The sequence below is a fragment of the Gambusia affinis genome, linkage group LG21, assembly GCF_019740435.1.
Source record: "Gambusia affinis linkage group LG21, SWU_Gaff_1.0, whole genome shotgun sequence".
Taxonomy (NCBI): domain Eukaryota; kingdom Metazoa; phylum Chordata; class Actinopteri; order Cyprinodontiformes; family Poeciliidae; genus Gambusia; species Gambusia affinis.
The window spans coordinates 20,534,226-20,553,494 of NC_057888.1; the positions used below are offsets into that span (position 1 = coordinate 20,534,226).

Sequence of the window (19,269 nt, forward strand, 5' to 3'; positions counted from 1 at the left end):
CTTTTTCGGACTTTATAGTTGGTGTTTAGGTATCATTAATAATGTTTTTCAGTAATACATGAATACTTGGTGATATTTTCAAATCCCTGTCAACTTTAAACCTTTTTTAACTCATCTGTGACAGAGCAACCCTACCACCGAGCTCAGCAAGTTTTCTAGAGGACACCCTTTATGATCCCTTGGCGAAGTTTCTTTGGAGACGACTGCACAAACATAGCTATAACTCAACCTTAACCAACTAAAGCTCCACATTCCCCCTCTCCAGAATGTGACCCAGATAAGAGCCACCCTGCCACCCCGGAGCTGTGAGTGGCAGAATTCCTCACACGTCGTCCTCGTTGCTGCTCCTGCACTCCAATCTGTCAGGCTTGTGGAGCAGCACATGGTGCCTCTGGAAGAGACGTGAGGGTTTGCAGACGGCACACTAAGAATGGGAGTACGGGTTTTAATTATTAGATTCTTCCTTTTATCAAATTGTTATCGCAGTGCTGAGTGGATCCACAGCAAAGCTGCAGGACAAGTGGGGTGTAACACTTCAACATGAAATACCTATAGCATTGGAAACGGAAACTGTCAACCCACAGCCTGTAATTAACACCACACACACACACACACACACGCACACACACACACACAGAGAGAAGTAGGAAGTGTGTGCTCCCTCAGCTTGAGGTGAGAGGTATCTATAGGGGGGCGAAAAAATGCTGAATTTCTAATACTGATCTGATCTGAACAGTAGGCCATCAAGAGGTTATGTTGGCGCACGGAGTTGCGGCAACATAAAAATGAAAGACATAATTTTTTTAGCTGTGGCAAATTAAAATAAAAACCCGATCCAGCTTAATTGGCCAAGCGGAGGAAAATAGGTGCCACTAGTATTTCAAAACTATTTGCTGGATGTAAAAGTCCAAGAGATACGTCTCAGAAAACTGTAGTGAGCACAGAAAGGCTACAAAGCCAGAAAAAGATAAAAGATAAATGTATGATGTGGAGTGCCTGGTACTTTAAAGGACCGGGAGACAGTAACAGCATTTCCAAACAGGAAGGTTCAAAGTTCTGTTAGACTGACAGCAGAGGATCTCTGCATCTTTCAAGAAGACAAAGACAATGAGCTCCATCACATTCATCCAAGGACTCTTCTGCATGGCTAGCCAGTAAAGGACTTCAAAATGAACAATTTAGAACATGATCCCGCTTCCTCACCTGAACTTGACTCAGAACGTATGGTTGGATAATAATCACAATAATAGTTGCTCAATAATTTTATACATGCAAATATTCTCATGAGAAGGCCGAAACCTCACTTCCTGAGACATTCATGTTTGAAATTGATTAACATTTTCAATTAACCAAGAGCACTCTAGTTATTTCTTAAAAAATAATCTTCAAAAATAATTCTTGCCAAATAATTGGGAAAACAGTCTATAAATATAATCTTGGTTTAAATAAATATTTCCTTTAGCAAAACGGTCTAACTAAGACTAACAACAAATAAGTAGCAAACATTTCTTCAGGCCATGTTAACTTGTGAAGAGTGTTTGTCTTTGAAGATTAGTAATGATAACGACAACCTAAGGCGACAGATAGGAAAGAAAAGTAGGCTAGTAGGCTACACACACATCTACACACACACACAGAGTTAAAAGGACATATCTAAACCTTTGGCCCCTCTACCCATTGGCCCACATACCATGACTCAGGGTGCTCAGCTGTGTGAGTTGGGGGTGGAGAGGCAGTGACAGAAAGATGCATTGTGTCACGGGTCATGGATCACCCAACCCACAGCCCAGAGACTGGCAAGCTGACCAGCCTTCCCACTGCTCCCATCATTCTGTGAATCCTCCCAGACGACAGTTCCAGTACAAGCCCAGACACTGTCGAAGGCATTGTCCGTACAGTCCCTGCCACAGAGAGGGCAGCCTTGTCATCTCTACAGCCCCGTCACACATTTAGAGAAACGGGTTTATCATAACCAGCATTGCATAATTAAAAACATGACCACACAGTGACTTCTGAACTGCCTCATGATTCGCTCATCAAAACGTTGTCAGATCCAGGCGTCTGCTGCCATTCACAACCTGTCCAGAGGGTCTGATTCATCTGTGATGGAGTCGCTACAAATCAGTGGAAAGAAATAATTGTACTGACAGTAGTAGCAGAGCCCACTCTTACACAGCAACAGGCTCTAATACCTCTGAACAGAGGGGCCTCATCTCAGTTGTCCTCAGGGTGACCCATAAATGGGTCCTGGTGGGCAAATTGATTGTTACAGAGCTGCTTCTGTAGAAAGCAATTCAATTTCCACTGGGCATGTTTTGCCACATTAACAAGACTGCCGCCTTTGTTTCGTGGAAACAGCGAGAGCAAGTAAAGCACAGCTCTGCCTGCCACACCGTCCATGGGGCCATTGACAGAATGTGTGCCGGCCAATGGCAAGAAATGGAGCAGTCGGTAACCTAGAGCCAAGAGGTGGTCCTCTCCTGCAGAGGGGTGCTGATAGGCATCCAAACCATGGCTGCTACTTCAATAGGAGTTTCTAACAAGGTCAGTGGGTTTGCTTCAGAGTGACAAAGGGATGCTGAAAAATGACCCAAATGAGCCATTGAGATGATTTAGAGATGTTCTTACGGCATGTTCAAGAGTATATTAACCCCCCACATCCCAACCACTCACTACGTCACTTTGTTCCCAACTAAGCTACTATACATAATTTTTTTCTTCCATATCTAGAAATTTGAGCTTTTCCTGGACGATGCGGATCTCTGGATTTTTTCTGAGATCCGACACCCTGGACAGATTGCCAGTCTATCGCAAGTCAACACAGAGACAAACTGGACAAACATCTACGTATGAACACACTCGTACCTAAGAGCATCTGTAGAGCCACCATTGAACCCAACAGTCATGTTTTTGACTGCAAGGAGGCAATGGCGGTAGGAGTTTGCTCCAAATGGTAGGTTGCTGGTACAATCCCCGCTCCACCCGCCTGTGTCCTTGGGCAAGACATTTCACCCACCTTGCCTGCTGATAGGGGTCAGAGAGTCCAGGGGGCACCGGTGCATGGCAGCCTCAATTCTGTCAGACTACTCAAGACTGCTATCCCATAGCTTGCCACTATCAGTGTTTGAGTGTGTGTGAATGGGAAGCACTTTGGGACACAAACCCAAGCAAAGACAGAGTACTATAGATAAGTAGGATTAGGCTGGGATTTGAACCCAGGACCTTTTTGCTGCAATCCAGGTTTTGTAATTTGAGAGGGTCCAAAGTGTGTTACCACAGTCACATTTCACAGACAGAGCATTGCCATCATGAGTCGAAACAACCCCCATTTGCAATAACGTGGCTACCGCCTGATTTGAATGTGTAACCATGGTTTCAAACACACTTTCCTTTCAGATCAGCTGCATATGAAGAACCTGTGGATGGGCTGGCACATCAATAACAAACAGCTCCTTTAGCTGAAAGAAGGGTCCTGACCCAAGCAGCCACATCATCCCCAGTATAAGGACTCCAGATTACTCGCCTTTCAATTATTACTCAGGGTTTTGTTTGGGAGACAAAAGAGGAATGATGTGGTGAATGAGGCCTCGACAAGGAGCTGAAATTGAGCAGCAGCTCTTTTCCCATTTAGAAAAACTAACAATGGGAGATGTGGAGGAAGTCATTTAAAGTTCCCAAAACTGTGGCAGCTTAAGGCATAACCATGTTTTAAAAGGTTAGTGCTTCGAAAGCGGTAAAATGTCACTCATACCTTATCTAAGGTTTAGTGTTATTAATGAAGAAAAAATCTAAACAAATCTCCAGTCAGATTTTATAAAATACTTGGCAATGTCATCAAATCAAATTATTCCCATAAAGTTTTTTTTTCCCACTGTTCAACAACATAAAAAACATTTGTGCTTTTTCTTTTCATTGAAATGTACCACAAATATATTGAATCACAACTTTTGTGTACCATTGCATCCCTAGCAAAAGTCCTAGATCACAATATTATAGAATTAGGTAACAGCATACAATAAAGTGTTTGGGCCAGTGATTCAAATATTTACAAATTTTTCTGTGGAACATGACTTCAAATTATTTAGACTGAAAAAAATTGCTGAATTTCCCATGAAGGATAGATAAGATATTCCAAAGAAAATGCCACTTGGAAAGCTGAAATACCAAAACACAATCCTACTGGATACACTACCTGGCCTTTGCCAAGCAGCCAATACAGGGGCAGCATTTATCTTCCTTTATGCTGATTGGTTATACCCCCCAACCCCCCAAGAGTGGAGATAAGGAAGACTGTAGATATTAGGCTCTATGGTAGACTGTTTCCACTTTTGGAAGTACATATTTTTTGCTTGTTTAACTTCTATAATTGACAATTGATGCCAATCAATCTAATTTATGTTGTAGTCGTAGCTGACGATGAGTGTGGAGGGATAAAGGTGTTGGAAGGGGCGTTATTCGGCCAGGCGAGATAAGCACATTGTCCAACAGGATAAGAACGGTTGAGACATGCTGGTGTCTGATGAACAGGACTTGGGGGTGGGTCGGTGTGTATTAACACAGGCATGTACTGTATACAACCCCTTAATCTGGAATTGTAAGAAGATTGTAGAATGTGTATGAGGTGGGGGCTTCCTGTCCGGGCATCGGGTTGACCTGTGAACTTCTCTGCCCCACAGCTGCTGATGCATGAAGCTTATCAAGTGAAGTCTGAACACGCCTACAGATGATTATGGCAGTGGAAGCTGCTCTGTCTCTGTGGTTTAATCCATGCAAAACAACATTCTACTAGCAGTTCTTATATTTGGGAGAACCGCAATCTCCCTGGTATTCTACTGGATCTTTGATAGTCCAATATGTACAAAACAGAGAGTAGTCCTAGTGAAACTAATCCACGTAGATTAGTAGTGCTCCTGGTATTAGCCATGTTTAATACCTATTACTTTCATCCTATAAAATATCTGGTGATCAGTTGTTTGGGAAACCCTACATTTCTTTCTAACTTGCATCCCACTTTCAAGGACTTTTGAATATTTAGTCAAGTCTTGAAATTAGATTTAGTCCAATCTTGAAATTTACTCCAACATATTCTCTTCCTCACAAAACCAAGCTGAACACACATGAGAAAATGCGATTAATTTGAGTGAGGTTAAACATTTCTATAACATTTGTTTTGCCATGTTTGCATTATAATGTGAGCTGGACGGTTAAAACAATCCCTGTGGTGTCACTTAGCTACCTCAAGCTGAGGTGTGGAGGGATTTTAACTTTTTTTTTTGTTAATTTGATCTAAAACAGTAGTTGATAATGTCAAAAATATGCCAAATCACTTTGTTCCCCATTCACATGGAAACATGAAAAGTGCATGCAGGTTTGAATTTTAAGAAAATCTGCTTAAAGCACCCCACCAGGTCTAGTCCTCTTTCTTTAAAAAAAGGTGTGTGAGTTCTGTGCACTATAGAAACAAGACCAGCAGCATTATGAAGGAAATGCCATGAAAAGACATAAACAAGCATTTGAGCAGATGATTGTGATTGTATGAGATAGGACCAAAGTGTTCCTCAGCTGAGGAAATGAGCAGAAAGGATTTGGTTTGTTCAGCCTCCCACGGCGGGAAAATAATCACATCGTGCAACAGAAACAAAAACCGCACAAGAATGTCTGCTGGCGTTATCAGAATATTTTTATGTCATTCATTTTCAATAATTTTTTCTAATCCGTTATCAGGAAAAACTATGACTAACAGTTTGTACTCAGTTTGCAATCAGATTTAGTTAATATAGCGAGCCGAGGGAAAAGAAAAAAAGTTTTCAGACAGTGACTCAAACAAACCTGTTTGTTTTAGACTAAATAATACTAAACAGAACAAAGTTCACTGCGAGCGAGGGGAGAGGAAAACAAGATGAGATTATGTAATGGCGAGAAGGAAAAAAAAATCGGTGTTTTTTTCAGATTCTATAGATGCTTTCCATGCATATGCGGATCTGATTAAACAGATTTATGGCTACTGCTAGCAAATTCCAGCATCAATAAAAATAAAAAAAAAAGCTATAAAATTCATGACTGCAATAAAAGTTGAACTGTACATAATCCCATACTGCACTATGAAAACCCTGAGGAGTCAGTTAAGAATAATTATTTTCTATAACAACGTGACACGCCTGTTGTTCAAGCTGTGAGAGAGTGAGAGAGAGCAACACTTAACAGTTAAAAGAAAGGCTGACTGGATTATAGCAAAATGGCTCTTTTTTGCCGTTTTGAGCTTTAAACAGTTTTAGAACATGCAGACTTTAGAAATGTCAGAATAAATATTAGGTTCTGTAGAATATACACATCTGTTTAGAAATGCTAACCACTATTTAACTGTGGCTACTCTTTATGTCACCTCAACATCTAATGACAATAATTGACTGCTTGGCTATAATACTTTTATTTATTGCTATCCTTATATTTTCTCATAATTTAGTTCTTAAAGTGAACTTTGAAACCAGACAAAATTTGGATCTACTGGCCAGAGGTCAAAAAAAAAAAATTAGAGATTTTAAATTGCTCGAGATATTCTGATTGATGCTTTTCTAATAATAAATGTCATGACTCTCAAAGGACTTCCATAATTTCGTGACCATTTTTCACATTTGGAGCAACATAAAAAGAGTTCCAGATTCATAACATTAGAAACGATGTTACAGTGTTTTATACTGAACCTGACTTCTAAAAATAATAATCAGATTTCATGGTAGTAGTTCCTCCTTGCCATCATTTATTAAAACATGTTTGATTGTCCATTTTGATGACAGAAACTCTGCCGTCCTTCCCTGACAGGCTAATGAACAAACAGCCGATGTCTGCAAAGAGGTGATTAAACCAGCCAATGGTGCTATAGGGAACGCTGCACCATCCGTTACCGCTGGCATATCCATTTCACTAATGGACACCAGGAGAGTCTCTCTGTCCGCCAGACATGAGGACACTGAAAGGCAGCAGGCTGTGCACCGCACACAACTTTGATCTCAGCTTCTAGAGTCTGTTCCTTCTCCGAGGCTATTTCTGTCCTGCTTTGAGGGAGAGTACAGAGACAGAAACAATAACCCCAATCGGAGAGAGAGCGCAGTTGGAGTACCTTGTTGATGCTGCGGCACAATTGGACTTCCGTGTGGAATGAGTGGAAAGCCAGCAGAAAGTGCGAGACTCGTCCACAGTGGGCTGGGTCTCTCTCTCTTTATCCTCCTTTGTGTTAAAATCTGTAGCATTGCTGCTCAGCAACAGATGCCGGTGGAAAGTTCAGAGGCCTAAAAGGTTCTGGGAAGTCAATGACATGTCTATTCTAAAAAAAAAAAAAAAAAAAACGAAACCACAACATAATGAAGGATGTTAATTACACAATGAAGCACACCTTTCTGCAGTGCTGCCAGAGGCTCATTGTGAACTCTGGTGAGACAGATGCTACAGGAACCGTTTCACCGCTGATTGATTCTCAGCTCAGCTATTGTCTCTGTGGCAGCCGCGGTGCATAATTAAGGATATCAGAGGCGTATGGCAGAGACAATACGTGCCCCTTGATGGCTCCAGACTCCTACGCTCTGATGCTTTCAGCAGTCCTCCCACATGCTGGCATCCAGATCCATCTCTCCTGAGGAAACAATCAGCCAGAGCACAGAAACTACGGACGGCTCGCGAGTCACGACTCTGACCTGCAGATGCATCCAACTGCTGCAAAATTTGAAAATGATGAGCCAGAGGTTGGATCCAATAGGTTGGATCATCTTTGATCTGAGATCTATACGACCAAAGGGAGATGTGACCAGGTACAACTGATCAGATCGATTCAAGGAAAGCCGGGAAATGCCTGCAGCATGCAGCAGTAGAACAATTACTGGGAAGGAATGTCTAACATTATATATTTGTGACAGATTACAAATGGCAAAGGATCTCAATAAGCCTGAAATAGCATCTCAAAGCCAAGCATATTACTGACATTCAGTGACGTGCGGTCAGGGGAGCCAGGTGAGGCAGTGCCTCACCAGCCATCATGGAAAGAAAGAAAATATATAATCATAAAGTAATTTAAATTGTTATATTCATCCGGTGGTTTGTACTAAAAAATATTTATTTTTCATGTAGCTTCACCAATTTCGATTTTTATTTGTTCAAAATCGCTGAATTTTCTTATTTTCTCATTCAAATGCTTGGAAGCGATGCCGGTGAGGCAGCAGCGAGCTCTGCCTCACCTTGGATTGCACAACCCCTGGCTCTGCGCTGGCTGCTAAGCGAAGAGAGCACGTTGCTGTACGGCGTCAATAAAATGGTTTAAACAAATTTAATATGTGAACTTATTTCCAATAATTTAGCTTATGTATATAATGTACAGTGCTTTTTGTCACCAACTGTGTTTGTGTAACGTGTTTCGTGTAATGAGCGATTATAAACGGCAGAGAACAGGTTCGAGGTGAGGCAGGCAGTTCTCTTGCCTCATGGCAGGGGGCGCTCAAGATCCCAGACGTTCGTCTTGTTCACTCCTCAACTGCCGAGTAAGTGACAGCGAGCTAGGCTAAACGATACGGGAAGCAAGTCAAGTGCAGCGATAGATTATAATAGAGATAGTGATTTTTTTCCCTCTCGCTTATCCCGACTTTTGACATTTATTTTGTTTTGTTTTTTAAGGAAATGTGTGTTTTGTGAGCTACAGTTTGTATGTGTAAGGATGCAGAAGTGAAACATAACCTGTAAACTGCTGTCAATCTATGCATCTATTTGCAAATCTTATTCTGATGACGTCAGTGCCTCACCAGCTATGAACCTCACCGCACGTCACTGATATAGATAGATACATATCTATATAGATAGATACATATCTATCTATATATGTATATCTATATAGATAGATATACATATATATAGATATACATTTATATATCTATATATATCTAGATCTATATATATCTATAGATATAGATATATATAGATATGTATATACATATATACATATCTATGTATGTATAGATCTATATAGATCTAGATCTATAGATCTAGATATTTTATATTTATATATATTTCTAAATATCTATATCTATATTTATAAAGATGTCTATTTATTGATTTATAAATATATCTACAAATTCATATATATATATATGAATTTAGATATATATATATATATATATATATATATATATATATATATATATATATATATATATATATATATATATCTTGCCCAGAAACATAACTAGTTTTTAATTTCTTTCAAATTTGTATAAGTTTAAACTTCTAAAAGTCTCTTTTTGTTCCATGTTTTTTACATTTTCTTTTTCCAAATCTCCCATTAATTATTAAATGTGGTTTTCTTGTTTTCTGTTTAGAATTAGAAATAAAACTCTTCCAATGGATGAACATGAGTACTGAGTTGTTGAACGTGGGGAAGCGGAGCACCCGGAGTGAACCCACAGCTACACAGGGAGACGTTTCCCACCGTGCAGTCCTGGCTTTTTAATATTGAAATGTCCAATTAACAACAACTGTAGCTCTTTTCCCAAATCCCACCAATCACCCAACCCACACCTGGCCCCTCCCTCTTTTAAACCTGATCATCTGGAGACATAAAGTGTCTACGCTGTTTGGCCTTTTCTTCTGTCTTTAAACTGCCGCAGGATGGAGTCACAGCCTTTTTGAATCGCCTCCACAGAGAAATCTTTGTCTTTGGGCTCTCTTCTTCTTCAGAGACTTTGTTCTGTTCATCTGACTCTTCAGATGGTTGAGTCTCTGATTGCTGAGGTCTCTGGATTAGATCATCATTTACAGTAACCTCTGTCTGTGGAGGCGATGTTCTTAGTTTTTCTGTAAGAACTACAGGATCCTGATCTGTTCCATCTTCTGACACTATGACTGGTTTTATCTCTGTTTCCTCTAAAGCTGTCTGTGGGATCTCTGGTGCTGATTCTAAATCAGGTTTTGGTGTCTCCGTGTTTTGGACCAAGTTTTGATGAGTCACTACTGGGTTTGAATTGTTTTCCAGTTCAGATTTCCCTGCTGTCTTTCTCCTTTTCTTAGATTTTGATTTGATCTTTGGTCTTTTCTCAACCTGATGATCCCCAATTGGTTGTTTTTCAGGGACCATTTTATCTTCAGTCACCTGCTGCAGTTTATCAATCACTTTGTTATTTTTATGAATCTCGATAATGATGGTGGCTCTCTGATCCTTGATGATTCCCGGCATTGAAACTTCTTCTTCTTCCTTGTTTTTTACAGAAACTTTCTCATTGTTGACTGTTTCTAATTCAGAGGCAGCTTTCTTTGATGACTCTCTCCTCTTCTTACCTGCTGATCTCTTTAATCCCTTGGTCTGCCCATCCTGATGTCCATCCTGTTGTGTCTCAGACGACTGTTCTTGGATCAGTAAAGGGAGCTCAGTTTGTGTCGAGATCGTTTCATAAACTGGTTTCAACTGGCATCTGGATTCCAACAGATCTACCTCAGTTTGAGTTGAAACCGTTCCACAAACTGGTTTCCAGTGACTTCTGGTATCCAGCTCATCCGTCTCGGTCTGTGTTGAAACAGTTAGAAGGACTGGTTTCAACTGGGAACTGGTTTCTGGTTCCTTCGTCTCTGTTTGAGTTGAAACAGTTTGAAGGACTGGTTTCAACAGGGAACTGGTTTCTGGTTCTTCCGTCTCCGTTTGAGTTGAAACAGTTTGAAGGACTGGTTTCAACTGGGAACTGGTTTCTGGTTCCTTTGTCTCCGTTTGTGTTGAAACAGTTTTCAGGACTGGTTTCAACTGGGAACTGGTTTCTGGTTCCTCCGTCTCTGTCTGAGTTGAAACCGTTTGAAGGACTGGTTTCAACTGGGAACTGGTTTCTGGTTCCTCGGTCTCTGTTTGTGTTGAAACAGTTTTCAGGACTGGTTTCAACTGGGAACTGGTTTCTGGTTCCTCCGTCTCTGTCTGAGTTGAAGCTGATTGAAAACTGACTGGTTTCTGCTTTAGGTTTTCCTCTGAATCAGTCTGAGTTTGAACAGAAACTGTTGTTTTCCTGCGTTGTTGTCTCTCTGAGAGGACTTTGCTCAGCAGATCTTTCTGCTGTTTTAGTTTTGCACTCAGTTTTTTATTCGTATCAAACATTTCTTGAGCTGATTCATTAAATATTTCCTAAATTTGATGTGCATTAAATATTTCCTAAATTTGATGTGTTCCAGTTCAGTTTCCTTAAATTTAGCAGCACATGTACACTTTGGTTGACTTGTTGCCAAGGAAGCTTCCTCATTAATTTTTTGTGCCGCCATTGAAACATTTTCCGTTTCAATATTCCCAGCAATAAAAGTTATATCAACATGAGGTTCTGATTTGGGCAGCGTTTTCCAAACCGTCTTATTTCCCCTGCTCGAAGCTGCCTGAAGACTTTGGTTTTCCAGCAGAGGTCCATCATTAATGTCAGTGTTTCCAGTGAAAATGACAGATCTATGGTGGCATCAGGCTCGGAAAAATTTCCACAACAGTGGCGTCTTATTGATGGGTTTAGGCTTTGATTGTTTCTCCCTTTCTGATCCAGTTTGCTGTCTGGTTTGGAGATGTTGTTTTCAGTCACCAGTTGTGTTACAGAAATCACAGGTTCTTCTGTATAAATATCTATATTTAAAGAATTGTCCTGATCTCCTTCTTCAGGCAGAGAAGTCTCCACCTTTTCAACATCTTCAGTGTCAGACTTAAGGGGCTGTTCCTTCTCTGTTGTTTCCTGAGGTACAGAGATCAATTCTTGTTCTGTATCCAGTGAAGTTTCTTCCATTCCAGTAATCTCAGAGGAAATCTGTTGGTCAACAGGGGCGTGTGTCTCCAACCAGACACTGAACGGGATCTTCTTCTTTTTATTACGCCTGGTCCTTGGTGGCTGTTCCCTCTCTGCTGTTTCTATTTTCTCCTGACCTCCAACGGTGGACTCTTCTCCGCTGACCAGGGATTTGTTCTGCTTCTCAATGTTTCCAGCAGAAATCTCTTGGTCAGCTGGGGCGTGTTCCTCTGAGCAGGTTTTAGTCGGTACCAGGTTCTCCACAATGGGCTCACTGTCAGGTGTCGGTCTATCCCCTTTCTGATCGACTACCTCCAGAGGTTGGGCGATCGATCCATTTTCCATCACAGATGAAACCTCCTGCTGTTCAATATTCTCAGCAGAAGTTTTCATCTCTTGCTGCTCCAACCAGACAGCAAAAGGCACCTTCTTCCTCTTGCGCTTGGGTCGGTTGGGTATCTGCAATTCCCTTTCAATGATCTCGAGTTCAGTCTCTTCGATGCTACGTTGGTTGATCTCCATCGTAAGCTTTGCTTCTTTCAAGTTCTAAGCAAAAATCAAATCTCTAGAATTTCAGTTTAGATTTCACTGTAAGTTTGATGTAAATCACCAAAGGAAATTTGCACCAAACAAAGTTGTAAATCTGTAAACTGCTAAAGATATTCTGTATGTATCAACAAGGCTTCTAAAGGCTGTGATGAAAGTTGATGATGTGAGGAGCTTATATAATAGCTGGTGATGTCAGAATTCTGCCTTTGGAGTCACGTTGTGATGTCACATTGTGATGTCACAGTGTCGTTTGATATTCAGAGCGGGCTTGTCTGATGGATTTTTTTTATTTACAGGACGGATGCGCGCGCAACCTGACTGCAGAAAGAGTCAGTGGGCTTTTAAACTGTCACTGGTTGCCATAGTTACCAGTGACGTGCGGTCAGGGGACGCAAGTGAGCCAGTACTGTGGAGTAATTCTTTTTTATTTAGCTTAACCAATTATGATTAATTTTTTCTTCAAAATTGCAGAAGTTTCGCATTTTCCCATTCAAATGCTCGGAAGTGAAGTGAGGCAGCAGCAGCTGAGCCTCACCTGATTGATCAACCTCTCGCTAACTGCCATTCTATGAGAGCAAGCTCCTCCTGTCTGTACGTCACCAATAAAATGGTTAAAAAACATTTAATATCTGAACTGATTTTCCATAATTTAGCTTATGTATATAATGTACAGTGTTTTCTGTCGCCAGCTGTGTGTGTAACGTGTTTCGTGGCTGAGAAGCGATCAGAAACGGCAGAGAACAGATTCGAGGTGAGGCAGGCAGTTCTCTTGCCTCACGGCAGGGGGCGCTCATGATCCCAGATATTGTGACTCCACAACTGCAGAGTAAGAGACAGTAACAGCGAGCTAGCCATGGAGCTAGCCATACAGTAAAGTGCAGCGATATATTTATAGTTTTCTCCTCTTACTACAGCAATAGCTTATTAATAATCGCAAAATAAACATCAAGCCTAAAACCATACCACTGTAACAGACTGAATGTTGTGTAACCCCCATATATGCGCGTAATATTGTTAGTAGTATTTTATATTTTATTTGTATTGGATTTTGTTTTGTAATTTAATACACCAGCAAATCAAATTTTAATTTAGGGTTTTCTTTTCCTACCAGAAACCGAAAGTAGGTGGCTTGTGAGTTCACACTCAGTTTTAGACAGTAGAGTAAAATAGGAGTAGAAGAAGGAACAGTAGCTGGCTGCAGTACTTTGTGCTGAGAGAAAAGAAAGCTGTATTAGCATTACTGACAACACAAATGTTAGCATCCAGTTTACAAATCTAAGGATATTTGTTTTCAAAGAAGTTCAATGAAGGATCAGGGATTCCTGAAACACTTGAAAGTTGAGTATAACTTTACATCCATCTTTTTTTTGTACCCCTCCAGGGGGTCTTTTGTGGTCTCTAGTGTCCCTTATATGAATGTAGGCTGACAGGAAAGGGGGATGGAGAGGGGGAAGACATGCGACAAACGTTGTCTGGTTATTTTTTTTAATTATCTCTAATCCTCTCAAATTATAAAATCTATCTCCTTTAATTAATCTTTTTTGCAATTGTGCAGGTAATTTACATTTATGTATTTTAAACATAACTTCCAGAATATAATAGTCCACCACACTGTAAAATTTCATTAACTTTAAGTTAAAGAACAATGGATTTGTTGGAACTCCCTCAAGTTTTCTGCTTATAATTCTAAAAGCCCTCTTTTTTTGTTGCAGAAATATTAAATCAATATCAGCCAAGTTACCTAGATCAGGATCAGAATGGGCCAACATTTGCTATAGACTCTTAATGTCTTGTAAATTTGGTGCTTTGTAAAGCAGAGAGGTGATCAGAACAACTTAGTGATGCTGAGGGAATAAAAACCTGCTGGCTGTTCTCAGATCAGCTCAGTAGAACCTCATGGCCCATCTATCTGTTCCAGTAGTGAGAGGCCGCTGTGGGGAGTGACTGGGAACTGGTGTGAGAAAGGTTCCGCTTATGTAACGGTGCCCTGACACAAAGCCATGCTACACACGACAGCTGCTGGTGTTGGAAGTCTCCAACAAGGTGAAACACCACAGAGACTGGGCAGCTCAGCCCGATTAGACCGGACCGGGTCGTGAGAAGGTGGAGGGTACAGGAGCTGCGGCGGTTAGCAGAGGGCTCAGGATAAATGAGGGCTGTGCTGTCAGAACCAGGCCAGCTCGGTGTCCTTCCCTTCTGCGGGTACATGGCGTCCCGGTCCGCTGAGCCACAGAAGTGAGCCGAGTCCGGAGAGACAGGTGAGGGACTGGAGGAACCGCAGCGAGCAGCAGGGTGAGGAAGAGGAGGATGAGAGCAAATGAGAAAGGTGAAGCGCGCGTCTTCTTTCAGGAGTAATCGGTGCCGCGCGCTGCATCACAGGCTGACAGGCGGAGAGAAGAGAGCTGCAGAAAACAAGAGGCCTGACGTCGCTCCTCTGTCAGCCGCGTTCTTCAGTTACACGCCTGCTGCTTTCAGCCGTTACAAAACAGCAGAAATCTATCCTACCCCAGTGGAGCTGGAGCTAATTATGTGTCGTTTCAATATGTGTGTGCAGGTACTCAGGAAACTTAAACTGATTTCATATTAAAGGTTGGAGCTGCATGTGAGGCAGTAGCCTGTTGAGAAGAGTTTAAACTGTTGTATTGGTTACCATTAAGACTGGGTGATATGGATTTCAAATTTTATCATAATATTTTGTGGTATTATTGTGATAATGATGGAGATGATTAAAAAAAAAATATATATATATATATATATATATATATTACTTCTTTTTTAGGTAGGTGTATGGATGTGTCAGCATGATCTCTACTTAGCTTAGCATTCACAGAAAACAGGACATGTTCTCAGCTGAGAACAGTCTCCTCTAAGGTTTACAGCTGAGCTCCGGAGACAGGTGTGCAGGAGGAAGAAGAGGCAGCAGAGGAAGGGTCGGAGACGAGCTGAACTAAGAAGAATGCAGGCAGGCAGACAAAGAGCCAGACTGTCACATGATCACACAGGATGCACCGTTTGCTCAAGCTTAATATTAGATTTACAGCGCTCCGGCACTTCCCTTTGGAAGGTAACGCAGACCTTCTCTGGCCCAGCTCCCCTGCTGCCTCACTCTGTGTATGTGTGTATGAGAGTGTGTAGGCAGGGCTGGAGGTAGGAATCCCAAGTATGCAGTGGAAAACAAGCCGGGGCCTCTTCTTCAGCCCGTGCTGCAGTAAGACTCAGCAGAGAAACACTTGTTTCTGGTGGGATTTACGAGGTCTTCGTGAAACGAGAGCGTGAACTTTTCTTGGACGAGCTTCAAAAGACCTTCGCTTATTTAGACGCTGGCTGGAAGACAGAAGACTCTGACGCCGTGGAGAACAAATCCACTCAGCAAAACATGCAATTAGCCGGGAATTGTGGCAACGGATGCTTAAGAACGGGATGTTTCCATACAGTAAAACTGAGGAGCAATCCGATTGGCTAGCACACCGCCAAACACCAATGTTCATGCTGGTTCACGTGGGAGAAAGCTCTCGTCACACAGCAATAGTGATCCAACTCACTGGGCCTAAATAGCAGCTGTAAATTGATCAGCCCAGCCTGGGAGAGAAAGCGTTTTCAAAGTGCACTTAGAGATCCCAGCAACCACACAATGACCATACATTCCCACTCAATCTTCGCTCAGCCGCGGCCGGCCTTACACAGGTCGTGCTCAGGCTGCATTTCTTCACAGGGCGATGGACAATCCATCAAAATCTGAAGACATGCTCAGACACTCATGTTCCTGCAGCTGTATTATTCTCCTCCGTCTTTAGCGGTGACCTTGTAAAGAAATCGTTCATCTCTCCCTGGAAGCCATTGGGAACATTGGCTGTTAGGGTTGGGTGAACACCCCAAGCTCCTCCTCCTCGTTCTCGTTCTCCTTCTCGTGCCCCTTCAAGCACTGCCAGCGAGTAAGAAGACCTCACAGCAGGGCAACGGAAGCCAGCCACAAGGTCCCGACTCAGCTGTTTCCTTTTCACAATCTGTGCAGATGCATTTACAGGCCGCTCGTGTTGTCGTGGTCACTGGCATCCTTACAACGTCCCTTCGAGGACATTTCACTAATGCAAGGTGTCAGATGTTGAAAGATGGTTTATTTTAGAGAAGTGAGTGATTTGTAATCACAGCAAACAGCCAGAGGAACAGACAGTTCTTGTTGTGAGCGATTCTTGCAGGACTGCCGCATGAAGAAGGGTGTTGGTCATGCCACCCTTTCAACATTTCCCACATTTCCAGTTTGTTACCTTTTGTTGAATGTGTTTCTTAGGTATAATTTATAAGAACCTAGCATTTTTCTGTCCCACTTTGGAGACATTTTGTACCCAACATGTCCTCAAACTTCTGATCAATCACACAACACACCGCAGAGAGCTCTGTGTGAGATAACTTGACCCAGGCCTGGGGTCAAGAAGGGAAAGAGGAAGCCTCCCTACCAACTAGATGATGCAATTTTCGTCAGGCGACTACATCAATGAGAGCCAATTTCAAAGCTTCAGGTGAGCCGTTGGTTGTTTGAAAAGACAGAAAGAGTTAGAGCGGTATGCCGTAATCAAGACTGTGTGAAGTTCTTGTGATGACAATAAAAATCAAGGCAACCATTGCTAAATTCTACATCTGGTGAATGCATCAACGCTCATCCAACTCACTCATATATCAGCATGAAGAGTGATGATGGATTGCATTGATTTAATGCATCAAAACGATCCTTTGCAATCGCATTATGGTGCACACTGAAATTGTACTGATTTATTAGGCAGCTTTATTTTTTTGAGAGGTAAGGCTGAATAACATATTTGGCCTCCAACACTTTGGGGCCGCTTGCCGAAGTGAAAAACTGTCAACACAAGGAAGTCAGGAAGCGGGCTTTTTGATTATTTTAAACATTCTGATGTAGAATGTTCTTGGATTTCAGACCAACTTTTCTGGTTCTTGATATTATTATATATTATATTATTATATGTTGAACTGGCACCCAGCCAACTATCAGTAGTAAACCTGCTGTTGATGGAAAACTCAAATATCTGCTAAACTGATTAAAGTCTTCCGTTTAAATTGCCACTGTTCTCTAGAAACGCTGCCGGAACCCCTGCAGATCTTGTTCTCTGCAGTGGAATTAGATGAGTTGAAAGACATGCGTCCACTGAGTCATTCATTTGCCTGGCAACAGGCCAAACAGAATGCCCTAACAGAATGCCACAAAGCAACCAAAAGAGAGTGGGAGTGGGTTCCAAACGCCCCTTTAACCCCAAACTGTGCTGAAGTCGACGGGGAGTTGTGGCTGAACGCTGTCAGCTGTGTGCTTTATATACACCCTGCCCCTTCTACTGCACCCTGACTATAAAAAGATGGTTAAAAAAATATTGAAGGAGCTGCCAATGTTAATGGAGTGAAATGTGTGCTTATTTTGGTCTCTGTGATTTGACAAGCATGAAATAAATTCCTATAGTTTGGTGAAGACCGGCAGCGACAAAGAAACCCAGATTGGACCCTTTGACATGAGTCCCAGACTTGACCCATCAAATTGTTCAGCCATTAAACAGTTGAGAGTCTGGAGCAGTAAACTGTGCTGCCATTCTCACATTTTCTTACTTCATAGGGCACATGGTGTTCAACTTCCACATGTTTATACTCACACAGTGGACCCCATGGCAGGAGGGTGGGGGGGAGGGGGGTGACTGGGGGCTATGCGGGATCCTCAGCAGATTTGACCTAGTTTCTATTCAAGCCAGCCTCTTTGTTCGCTCCGTGGTGGAGGAGGCTGCTGCAGCAGTGCGTGGAACAAAGAACACAAGCAGCTTTTGGAGCGTTCAAACAAGCTGCCCCTGCCTGGATACGGCCACAGTGTGCAAACCGTTTGCGCAGGCGGCGCTGGTCGGACTCCCACCATGTCAAGGTCATGTGCTTTGATCTACCTACGCAGCAGACGAAGGGGGGACCAACCACAGCTCCTGCCGACCCTCTCACCGTTCTCCAGACTCGGAGAGATGAGAAGGAAACCATGGAAGAGTGAGGGGACCTGGTTTAGTTCAACACTTTCACTGGGAGAGAATTAGGAAAGTCTCAGTTCCTGCAGACCTTGCAGAGAATCTCTGCCTTTAAGCACCAGCCATGGTGGTGGTGACACCATCAGTATAACAGCAACACAACTCCCCATCAGATGACAGTCTATGTTATTACCGTGCAATGAAGAGGTATTCATCTCTCATATGTGTCTTTTCCTTGGATTTTAATGATGAAAACTGGGGGAGGATTCTGGTTAAGATAGTTTGAAAAGTCAATAAGCATAGCGACAGTTGGGGACAGTGGCCGATTTTCTAACTTTTGAGGTGCAGATTAGATTGGTTTCTCATGTAAGTATGCGCCGATTGAACATCTCCCAAAATGAAGGAAATTGAGCCAGATTTAAGTAAAACAATACATGTTTTTTTAGAAAAGAAATCAAAATGTGAGAAAGGTGCCATGCCTTTGTCTTTAGCATCCTTTACCCTGAGCGGGTCAGAAGAGAGTAAACTGTGAAGCAAAACTATACGATTAGCAGAAAACAGACACGCTACATAATCCTGAAAACACCACCCACACCATGAAACATGTTTGTCCTCAGTAGAGATGCAAAAGTTGAATTTTGGAGCTTAATACGCAGCAATTCAGTAAGAAACTGGTCAAATGCTGGAAAAGACAGGACAACATCAATCAAACAGCCAGAGATACAATGTTTAGTTTAGATCAAATGCAAAGACATGGTTAAAGGATCTTCTCATTCCTAATCAGAAGGGAACAGCACATTTAGGTTTTATGTTTAAGCTATCAACCATCAGATAGAGGATGGAGGATAGCCAGCCCAATGATGCCTCACGGCCAACAAGATCATTTCAATCATCACCTCCTGCTATTTTTACTTCCCGTCTGTTTAGCCGTGGACTGACTGTTT

At 42.0% G+C, this 19,269-nt stretch overlaps 1 protein-coding gene across 7 annotated transcripts in view; it reads right to left on the minus strand.

Annotated features, from left to right (window-relative positions):
- arhgap12b (Rho GTPase activating protein 12b) overlaps positions 1-19,269 on the minus strand; it is a 60,517-nt gene that overhangs the window by 34,784 nt on the left and 6,464 nt on the right. The window lies entirely within an intron of this gene.